The following is a 10,397-nucleotide window of genomic DNA, read 5'->3' on the forward strand; positions in this document are numbered from 1 at the left end:
ACGTTCGTGATGTCACATTCGGCCTTTTTGGCGGCATAATATGGCATATGGCAGGCTCGGAGTGCACGAAGCGGTGGATCGCTTATTTTTCGGGCTTTTGCTTCTCGTAAGTATACTTCGTCTTTGCGTTTGATGTGCATCTACTACGCGTAGCTAATCTTTCGACTGCATGATGCCATATATAGGTGTTCTGTGATGATACTTTATAGGTTCCTCACGAGCTTTTGTGATGCATTGCAGGGACCGCCACACCGGCCAGCCAGTGCTACAGTGACCTAATGCAGAGAACGTATATTACACGTAACTGCGCTCCTTCAGAGTTATTTAGAGTCTTTGTCAGAAGCATGTAACAGTAACATTACTTGGTTACGGTGCTGCTACATGGCAGAATATTTGAATGGCAGATGTCCCGAGTGCGGCATGTAAGTACAGTCGCGGTCAAAAATACGCGGCCCACGGCTCCAGTCGGCGGAGCGGCCGCGAGCCGCACCGCGGCGCTCGCGTCGGCGCTGCGAGAGTTTGCACTCTGACGACAGGTATCTCCCTCGCTCTCGGGCGGATACGTAACACGGTTGATAAAGTTCAAGTGCATCGTTCAGCTGTTTCGAGATAGCGAGGGAGATACCTGTCGTCAGAGCGCAAACTCTCGCAGCGCCGACGCGAGCGCCGCGGTGCGGCTCGCGGCCGCTCCGCCGACTGGAGCCGTGGGCCGCGTATTTTTGACCGCGACTGTACGTACGTACGCGCGCTTGTTTAGCCTAAATAAGAGTTTCTATTGTTCCCCAATGGAAATGCACATTCCTGATGCATGGTTCAGATCTGCCGGCTAAGGGCGGTAGTGAATAAAGTCACCAAATTGCGGCCTCGTTGCGGTCTCGCATTGCGGCCTCATTGCACGGTCGGGAAAAATTGCTTTAGAACCAAAATTTCGCTGCGCTGTCAGTAGCCATTCACTGATAAGCTTTCTCCGCAGCGTAATGCTCAGTGCAGATGTGATGGGGGTTGTGTGTGCGGTCGGTATGTGACCGATATTCCTGAACGCAGTGTCATTCAGCGATGTGCACAGCTGTGGCTGATTGTAGAATGTGGGCTGTGACAGGAGTGATGGGGACCATGCTCCTGCCTCGGCCAAGGTTGCAGCGATTTCAGAGCTGCAGGGATCGCCCAGGCAGAACCTAATCTCGGCCCTATGCTGCAGCTCCAGCTTCTTGAGACGGGCACGTGGTAGTGCCACGAGTGGGAGGACGTACCGCAGGCGTGAGGTGGCTACTGCATGGTACAGCCGCAGAGCCCACCTAGTGGTGCAGCTCTGTCCTCGGGCAACAAGCTGGGAGACTGCCTTGTGAACCCGGAGGACCCGGCATGCAGGGTCTTGACAGCAGGCAGCCAGGTCAGCCGGTGATGAACGTGTAGCCCCAGGTACGTCACTGCCGGGCTTCAAGGTCGCCTTCCAGTTGCAGCTGTGCAGCGGGCGGTTGCTCTTGGGTGGAGCAGCATGGCCTCCGTCTTCCTTGCCGAGATGGCAAGGCCAATGCAGCTCAGGTAAGCAGCGGCGGTGTCGAGGGCTCTTTGCAGAGCCGAGCGCGCACTGCTGTGGCTGTGTGGTGGATTTCGTACACATAGGGCGATGTGGTCCGCGTTGATGGAGGTATTCACGTGGTTGTGGGGGTCAGTCTGCAGGACAGCAGGCAGTTGGGCCAGGTTGAACAGGAAAGGGCTCACCACTGATCCTTGTGGGACGCCCTCTACCAAATAGGTCCAGGGCCTGCTGAACGACTGGATAGGGCAGGCCGTCAAAGGCCCCCTTCATGCCGATAAGCACCAGGAGCACAGCGTCACCGCAGGCCTTGGCCTCTTCCAGCGTGGAGACCACGTCCACGATGGAGTCTGCACTGCATCAGCTCCGCCGGAAGCCTATCTGCTCATCGGCCAGAAAGCAATGGCCTCCATCAGCTTGCAAGCAGCAGAGGTGAGTGAGACTGGCCGATAGGAGCTCACGTTTTTCAGCCGGCCTTCAGGATGGGGGCCACGTAGGCTGTGCGCCATGACTCCGGCACCTGCCCTGACTGCCAGATGTTTAAGCAGTCAAGCAGGTGCACTGGGCTCCTGGTGCACTGCGATGCTTGGAGCTCGTGCAGCGTCAGCGGGTCCTGGTAGATAGTCATAACCTGGCTCGATGGCCACCCTGGGTGGTGAGAGAGAAGGGAAGACGGAAAGGCAGGGAGGTTAACCAGGCTGAGTCCAGTTTGCTACCCTACACGTGGGAGGGGAATGGGGAGTGAAAGAGGAAGAGAGAGAACTTAAGTGTAGGATGTCTATAGTTGGGCACTCAAGTCTGTTGCCCTCAGGCAGCGAAAAAGCGCTCGGACTGCTTTCTGGGCCAATGAACTGTGAGGCCAGGCTCCCAAGACTGGATGACAGGCCATTTACAGAAGCGAAGACCCTGTGTGGTGGTTGTGCAGGCAGGTAGGCAGGCTGACGGAAGGCTGCCCTACCTTCAGGATGGCTGCACTGCGTGGTACAGCCAGCGCAAACTGGTTGGCGAGGAGCTCCGCAAGGGCCTCTTCGCTGATGCTCAGCGTGATGGCCACGGCGAGGACAGGTTGTAGGCTTCCTCTCCTGCTGGTGAGGGATTTGAGCAGTCTCCAAGCCAGGGGTCCCCTGGACCTGCCCTCGATGGCAGAGCAGAGGCTCCTCCTGCGCCGGGCTTGGCGTCTGCAGCGGGCATCTGCACGTCTGTACTCGGTCCAATGCTCTGCCTTGCCCGTCCGGATTGCTCCACGCTCCATACGGCGCCTGGAGGCACGAATGTTGAGCAGGTGGAGGTCCGGAGCGGGGGTATCTGGTTGGGTAGAGCACTGAACGGTGGCAGCCTGAGCACAATCCACGATGGCGCTCAGGAAGTCACGGCCATCGTCCAACTTGCTGCAGTGCTTCCGGAACAGGGACCAGTCTGTGACGTAAGTTCTTGACCTAGGCCTTCTCCCAGACCTGGGGCTGATCACAATAGGGAAGTGGTCAGACCCCCATTTGTCCGAAGTTGTGGCCCAGGAGTAGGAGCACTGCTCAGTGTTGAGGGAGAGGTCAATGGCCGTGCGAGCTCTGCGGTAGACGTAGGTGGGCTCCCTGGTGTTCCAAGGTCAGCAGGCCAGCTCAGCTGATGGCATCTGTGAGGCCTTTGCCTCAGCGGGTGCAGCTGCGGCTTCCCCAATCCGTATGGTGTGCGTTGAAGTCACTGCACAGGACTGCATGCCCACCAAGGCGAACAGCCAGCTGGATGAGGCTGGAGGGATCCCACGGCTTTCCTGGACGGATGCAGATGCTCGCCACAGCCGTGTCCTGGCTGCCAAGGCGTACCACAACGGCGCATGACTCCAAGGGGCCACCGGCGATGTCAGCAACAGGTAGAACAGCACGCGCCAGGGTGCTGCGGACATAGATTGCCGTGCGTGGCTTTCCTGGCTTATGGACTCCATCTAGGCAGGGTGCCGCAGTGCAACTGCGTGTGGCACAGGTGGTGGCACCCGAGTAGTCGGGAAGCCGTAGGTTCTCGGCCACGGCATATGTCTCCAGCAGTGCGAGTACCGTATAGTGCGGAATATAGGTTGAGGTTTTTTCCCAAAAATATTACTAAAAGTTCACCCCTTGACTTACATACCGGCTCTTGGCACAGCATGAATAGTCGTCTGGCAGCATGTAGGAGCGCAGACCTTTCGGCATCCACATTGTTATCGCCCCCTTGGTGACCGACGCGGCCCAACTCGCGGGCGCTGCGCGGTTCTTTATTCTGACGAAGTTCTTTATTCTATGGCGCAGTGCACCCGGAGCTAAAAGACAGGGTGGCGGATTTTGTCCGCGAGCATCATGCCAGATCTTTGCCAGTCACAGCAGAACTCATCTGCATCAAAGCTATTGAGATCGCCCGAGAATCCGGACTGCCCAAGGAACAATTCAAGGGCTCCATTTATTGGGTTCGTCGCTTCATGCAACGCAAGGGATTCGCACTTCGACAGCGCAATTCAATCTGGCAGAAGCAGCCAGAGGCATACGAGGACAAGTTGGTCGAATTCCAGCGCTATGTTATCTATCTCCGGCAGCAGCATGGCTACATGTTGGTACAGATCGGCAACGCTGATGAAATGCCGGTGTGGTTCGACATGCCGTCGCTCACCACAGTGTGCGAACGCGGCACAAAAGAAGTCGAGCTTCTTTCTACGGGGAACGAGCATTCACGGTGATGCTCGCGTGTACTGCAGATGGCAGAAAGCTGCCCCCATACATAATATTCAAGAGGAAGACGCTGCCGAAAGAGGCTTTCCCACGGGATGTCGTTCACGTGAATGAAAAGGGCTATATGGATGAGGCCCTCATGCTCAATTGGATTAAGACCGTCTGGAATCGGCAACCAGGGGCACTCTTGCGGTGTCCGAGCATGCTCGTCTTGGATGCCTTTCGCGGGCACTTGACCGCAGGATTGAAGCTGGCACTCCGCGACGGGAGGACGGAACTCGCCGTCATTCCGGGAGGCATGACGTCAACACTTCAGCCACTGGACGTCGTGCTCAACAAGCCTGTTAAAGACCGTGTCCGTGAACAATATAATCAGTGGATGGCCGGTGACAACCTGATGACCCCAACCGGCCAGCTGCGCAGGCCGCCTCTCGTCACTGTGGCCACATGGGTGTCGCAGGTTGTGCTCGCTGCCCGACGATACGGTGGTGTGGGCATTCAAGAAGTGTTGCAAAATTTTTTGCATAAGCCCGGAACGCACACAGGAGTCCAAAGAACTTTGTCACCAGGAGAAAAAGTTACAGCACAGTGGGTCGAGTCGTAACGAAACTTGCGAGCGTCATGGGAGACGTCGGTGTTAAGCGGGGCGAGGCGTCTGCACTCTGCGAGGCGAGACACAAACTGTTCCAAGAAAGGAACTGATGGGGGTACAGGAGTCGAAAGGAATGATACATCAAGAATGAAACTTGGTGAACAGCCATAGATGAAGAAAAAATGTTAAAATCCAGTGGTACGTTGCGTAGCCATGTTATAGGCGAATGTCATGAACGACAGGATTGCATCCCCGTTTGTGTGGCCAGGGTAGATGTACAGTCGCATGCAATATGACTTGCAACACTCTTGTTCGTTGTTGAAGGGGCTCCACGGCTGCGCAGCAGCTCTGACATTCGAAATAGCAGTTTAATAGACACCACTAATTGAAGCTGTGTTTCGGTCTGGAACTTACCATGTGTCTGCACAGCCGTACAGCCTTGGAACCCCTTCGACCACGGGCACCGGTGTTGCAATTCATATTGCATGTGACTGTACATCGCAATCATCAAGCTGTTGGTCTGCGGATGGTAACTGGAAGTCGTATTGCGAATTGTGTTAGAGGCGCACAGAACTTCGGTAAGGATAGAAGAGAGGAAGACTGCTGCGGTCACTGAGGAGAACGTGCGGAGCGCTGCGGTGTAAGATAATGTTGTGTAGAAAGAAATCGGCGACTTCAGCAGCAGTCCAGGATGGTAGAGATGCTGTCTCCGCATAGCGTGTTGGATGGTCTATGGCCGTTGCAATCCAACGATTTCCATGTGAGGTCATGGGAAGAGGACCGTACAAGTCTATTCCAACTACTTCAAAAGGCGAAGCGGGACAAGGCAGAGGTTGTAAAGAGCCAGAAGGAGCTGTTGGGTTTGCTTTGACAATGAACGCAGGGTGCAACATACTTCGCAACGGCTGAAGATGGGCCAGGCCAGGAGCAGCAACTTCATATTCTGTTGTAAGTCTTGTGGTAGCCTAGAGGACCAGTCGTCGCATGATCGTGAAAGGCTTCAAGCACCTCACATTGCAGAGAACATGGTATGACCGGGACCCATTTGTTGCCATCGATGTGATAAATGTTGCGATGTAAAACCCCATTGTGCAGCTTGAATTGATTAACCCTTTCGCTGTCGGACCTTTCTGGCCGTGACGCACCCCCAGTGTCGGCTTGGTTTCAGGGAACGAGCATAACAGGGAATGAACATAGCAATTTATTTTTGATTATGATTGGTATACAAATAACATAGTCAATGCAATATGCACATTTCAGTATTCTGCAGCTGTTGGTAAACATCATCATCATCAGCCTGACTATAAAATCCGTTCAACATCCGAATCTGACGATGCGGAACCCTCTTCCTCGCATGCGACTCTGTCCGAGTCCGAATTCGAGCTCGGCTCGTATTCTGAATCGGAATTGAGCCACCGCTCCAATGAGCAGACGAAGGTCCCGCGCGCTGAGCCATCCGAAAGTAACCGCGCGCAGGGAGGATGCGCTTTCAGTCGCCCGCACAACGGAGAGCAATGGGACGTTGCGTGATCAAGAAGACAGAGGGAGATGGAAAAAGGCTAACAAAGTTCAGGAGGCTTTACGTTTACTGCTGCAAGCCGGAAGCGAAGGTGCGGCGAGAGAGCGAAAGCATCAACGAGTCACTCTTTTCGGAGAGGCAACGGCACGTGCGCCTGAACTTGCCGCGCCGTAGCAGGCACACCAACAGAAGAAAAATAAAAACCTTCAAACCAGTGAAGATGGCAGAACAACCCTTGAACCCATAACCACACGTGCGCGACGCATGATACAGCGAACACCGGAGCCACCGCGTCACTCAGCAAAGAGAAAGTGGGGAGTGGCAGTTGCGCCGTACTCTTCAATACATGGAGTAACACAGGTCGGGGCGAATGTACGAACTTGTAGAAAGAGTCAACAGATAGCGTGGCCAATCCAGGAGCGCCAGCTTTGCGCTGTGGCGCGAAATTTTGAACGCACGATAGAGAACGTACCGGTACGTCAGTGACACTGTGGGGGTGGAAGCGCGATGACGTACCGGTACGTCCGTGACAGCGAAAGGGTTAAGTTGTCGACGAAGTCAGGCGTTTGGAGGTGACGAAGAATCTTCCATGCGTTGGAGAATAGTTCAGCAGTATGGGTCGATGCGTTAGTGGGACACAAGGACAGATGGGCTGTTGTGTCTTAGCCATTCGAGGGCTACAATGGGTAAAGCCGATGAAGAGGACTCGGGACGTACACAATCGCGGAGAGGTTATGGTGAATTGTCATGATTCGGCAGAGGGTAGCAAGAGAGAGCATTGGTGTCTTGATGCTTCTTTGCAGCCCTGTAGGTGACATTGAAATCGTACTCCTGTAGGTGAAGCACACAGCAACTCAGGTGACCTGATAAATTCTTTAGCGATGAAAGCCAGCACAGTGTGTTATGGTCGGTAACAACTGTGAAATGGCGGCCATGAAGACATGGGTGAAATTTTTGCACGGCCCAACAGCAAAGCACTCCTGCTTGGTTATGGTGTAGTAATTTTCTGCACTGGTTAGTGCACGACTAGCCTAAGCAATTACTCGTTCGTGGAATGTGTTGTCGCATTGTAGTAGAATGGCACCGAGACTGACTGCTAGCGTCGGTGTGAAAGATGGTGGGCGCGGTTGGATCAAAGTGGCGCAGTACTGGGTCTGACGTCAGGGCATGTTGCAAAAGCAGGAAAGCATGTTCACATTCGTCGGACGAAACAAAGGGTGCATTACTGGGGAGGAGTTGATGGAGCGGGGACGTAAGTGTAGCGAAGTTGCATATGAAGTGCCGGAAGAAGCAAGTCCAAGAAAACTGTGCATGTCTTTTTGACGCAGTGGACACAAAATTCGAGGATGGCAGTAAGCTTCTCGGGGTCTGGATGAATACCTTCTTTGCAGACTATGTGCCCCAGAACTTTGATGGCCTTGCTGGCCAAACTGCATTTGTGTGTGTGTGTGTGTGTGCGCGCGCGCACACGCGCGTGTGCGTGTGTTGAGCTGCAAACCAGCATTTGCAAGACAGGCAAGGACTCTATCAAGATGTTGCAAATGTTGTGAGAACATGGTTGAAAACACAATGTCGTCGAGATAGCACAGACAGGTTTTCCATTTCAAGCCACACAAGACTTATCGATCATGCGTTCGAATGTGGCAGGCACATTGCAGAGTCCAAAAGGCATCGCACTGAACTCGTAGAGCCCATCAGGGGTAGCAAATGTCGTTTTTGCTTTGTCGGATTTGGACATCGGTATTTGCCAGTAGCCTGGTCTAAAGTCAAGGCTAGAAAAATACTCAGCACCGTGGAGTGAATTTAGTGCATCATCCATCCGTGACACGGGGTGAACATCTTTGTGCACAATTTTGTTCAGCGCACGGTAACAGACGCAAGAACACACTGAGCTGTCTTCGTGACAATTGCAACGACATGAGTGTCAACAGCTCAAGTGACAGTTGATCCACGAGGCAACAGTTGGGGTTCGATTTGGTTTATTGCAGTAAGCAATGCAGACCCCTCAGAGAAGCGAATAAGGCCAGGGGTAATCAGAATTGCTCGAGATAGGGTATGGTCATAGGGTACAATGAATACGCCGCCATCCACAATGTTACAGGAGTTGACACCTATAATCTTTTCTCTAGGTGGCCAAAGAACGTAATCGGAAGAGGTGACGAGACGAATGCATTCTTCGTGGTTAGGAAGAGAATTGCCAGTGGCATCATCCAGTTGTGTGAGGCGCTGACGACAAGAGATAGAAGCAAACGCCAAAGATAAGAAGTCCCACCCCAAGATGAGTTCATGGGTCACTCACGAAATACCGCAAAAACAATGTGGTGAAGAATTTAGTCTATGGACAAACGAACAGGACACGGTGCGATTGGACGAATAATAACCTTGGCCGCTGCACAAAGAGAAAGGCCGGAGTAAGGCAATTCTTGTGTTTTATAGAGTCCCAAACAGTCACATGGCAATAATCGCCAAGCTTCTTGTAACATGGAGCCACCTCAGAATTGCGCCAAACAAAGATGATGGATGCAGCCAGTCTTGCCAGATAACTACATTTTGACTATTCTGTATTGTTTGCATTTTTTGTGTAAAAGGAATTGTCGCAGAGAGTTTTATCTTCAGTGGCCTTCAGTTGACGTCATCTGCTACAACTAGCACATAAGTTAACTCCATAGCACCACTAGGATGGAGACATTGTGTCGTGGGGTGCTTCCTTAAAAGTGGACAAGAAGATTCTAAAGGAAAAGTGTGAGATGGTCACAGTAATAACCAAGGCATTTGGCATGGGAATGACCCAGCTATGAAAGTATTATCAGATGTGGACAAGCATATAATACTAAATGGCGCCTTGCACGAGTCCCAAGTGTCAAATGTAATGAGTATTGTGCATTGAAAGGGCCAAAAATGTTTTGTACATGCAAGGGAACACTATGGGCATTTGATAACAGTTGCTTAGATGTACTACATTAACAGGAACCAAACGAACTCCCTTAGACATAAGCATGCAGCAAATTCAAGGACTAGATGAAGCTTCAAAGAAGTAACTGCATTTCATGTAGGATAGGTGTGAATGACCTTTGTGCACGAGATCAGTGACAAAAACACTAAATGAATGCAGTACAGTGTCTGTATCATATCTTGTGCAGACCAAACTAGCCTGGAGTTTCAGCGTTCCTTGTCAGTTCATTTAAATAGGCACTACATTGTTCAAAGTGCAATATTGTTCTACAAAACATAATATGCAAGATGTAGCATGCTAACCCTCGTGGCTCAACAACTACTGAACCGAAACCTCAATGAGCAGTGAAGCTTCCTTGTAATTTTCATCGTAACCATACTTTCGCTCTTGAAAGTGAACCTCTTTAGTGAATTTGCTTGTGTATTAATTTTTCTTTAGGCAAGTATTTTTTATACATGTTAATGTCTCAATCCTGCTTTTTCTTTCCGGAGCTAAAACAAAATGCCTCTTATTTCACTTTGATCTTTTGACCTAGGAAGCCATCATCTGGTGCTGTGTACAGCAAGCACATGCTTCGGGCAAGGAGGGAGCCAGCACCATATCTACATCAGCAAGAACCTCGGTGCTCAAAATAAACATTTTCTGTGCAAATACCTGTCTTTTTATACTTCCAGCATGAATTAATAAGTTTCTTTTGCCTTCACATGCAGGAAGGTTTATAGGAATAAATAGTGACTGTTGAATGCCCAGGAAAAGCCTTGAAGCCATTCTACTTGTACAGTGATAAAGTACATGTGTACTTGAACTTGATAGTACAGAAACGAAAGGCAAAGTAACAGGCAAAATGCTCGGGGCAGCAGTCGTATAAATGGTAGATGAACACAGCTAATTGTGCTGTCCAGTTTCATTCAGTTTGACCAAATGTTGCAAGAATTGCCTTCAATATGAATCATTCAGTTTAGCCAGCTAAAGTTGAACTCGTACAAACTTTGGAATGTCTGCTGGGAATTTTAGCATAAATGGTATGTGTGCATCCTTCAGCAGCACCACAAGCCCAGTAAGGTTTTTGCGTTACTGTCCCCCCTCCCTTGGGGTTATTGCAG

At 51.5% G+C, this 10,397-nt stretch overlaps 1 long non-coding RNA gene across 3 annotated transcripts; it reads left to right on the forward strand.

Moving 5' to 3' along the window:
- Window positions 1-714: 714 nt before the first annotated feature.
- On the forward strand, window positions 715-9,937 carry LOC139061363 (uncharacterized). 3 transcript variants are annotated; one of them, XR_011515394.1, is made up of 3 exons: window positions 715-1,542; window positions 1,674-1,969; window positions 9,830-9,937. It is a non-coding gene; the product is annotated as an uncharacterized lncRNA (long non-coding RNA). The 3 variants fall into 3 exon arrangements; XR_011515396.1 differs by having other exon boundaries at window positions 9,834-9,929; XR_011515395.1 differs by lacking the exon at window positions 9,830-9,937 and adding an exon at window positions 8,471-9,823.
- Window positions 9,938-10,397: the final 460 nt, after the last annotated feature.

This window comes from Dermacentor albipictus, chromosome 6, assembly GCF_038994185.2.
Source record: "Dermacentor albipictus isolate Rhodes 1998 colony chromosome 6, USDA_Dalb.pri_finalv2, whole genome shotgun sequence".
In the NCBI taxonomy this organism is placed as follows: Eukaryota; Metazoa; Arthropoda; class Arachnida; order Ixodida; family Ixodidae; genus Dermacentor; species Dermacentor albipictus.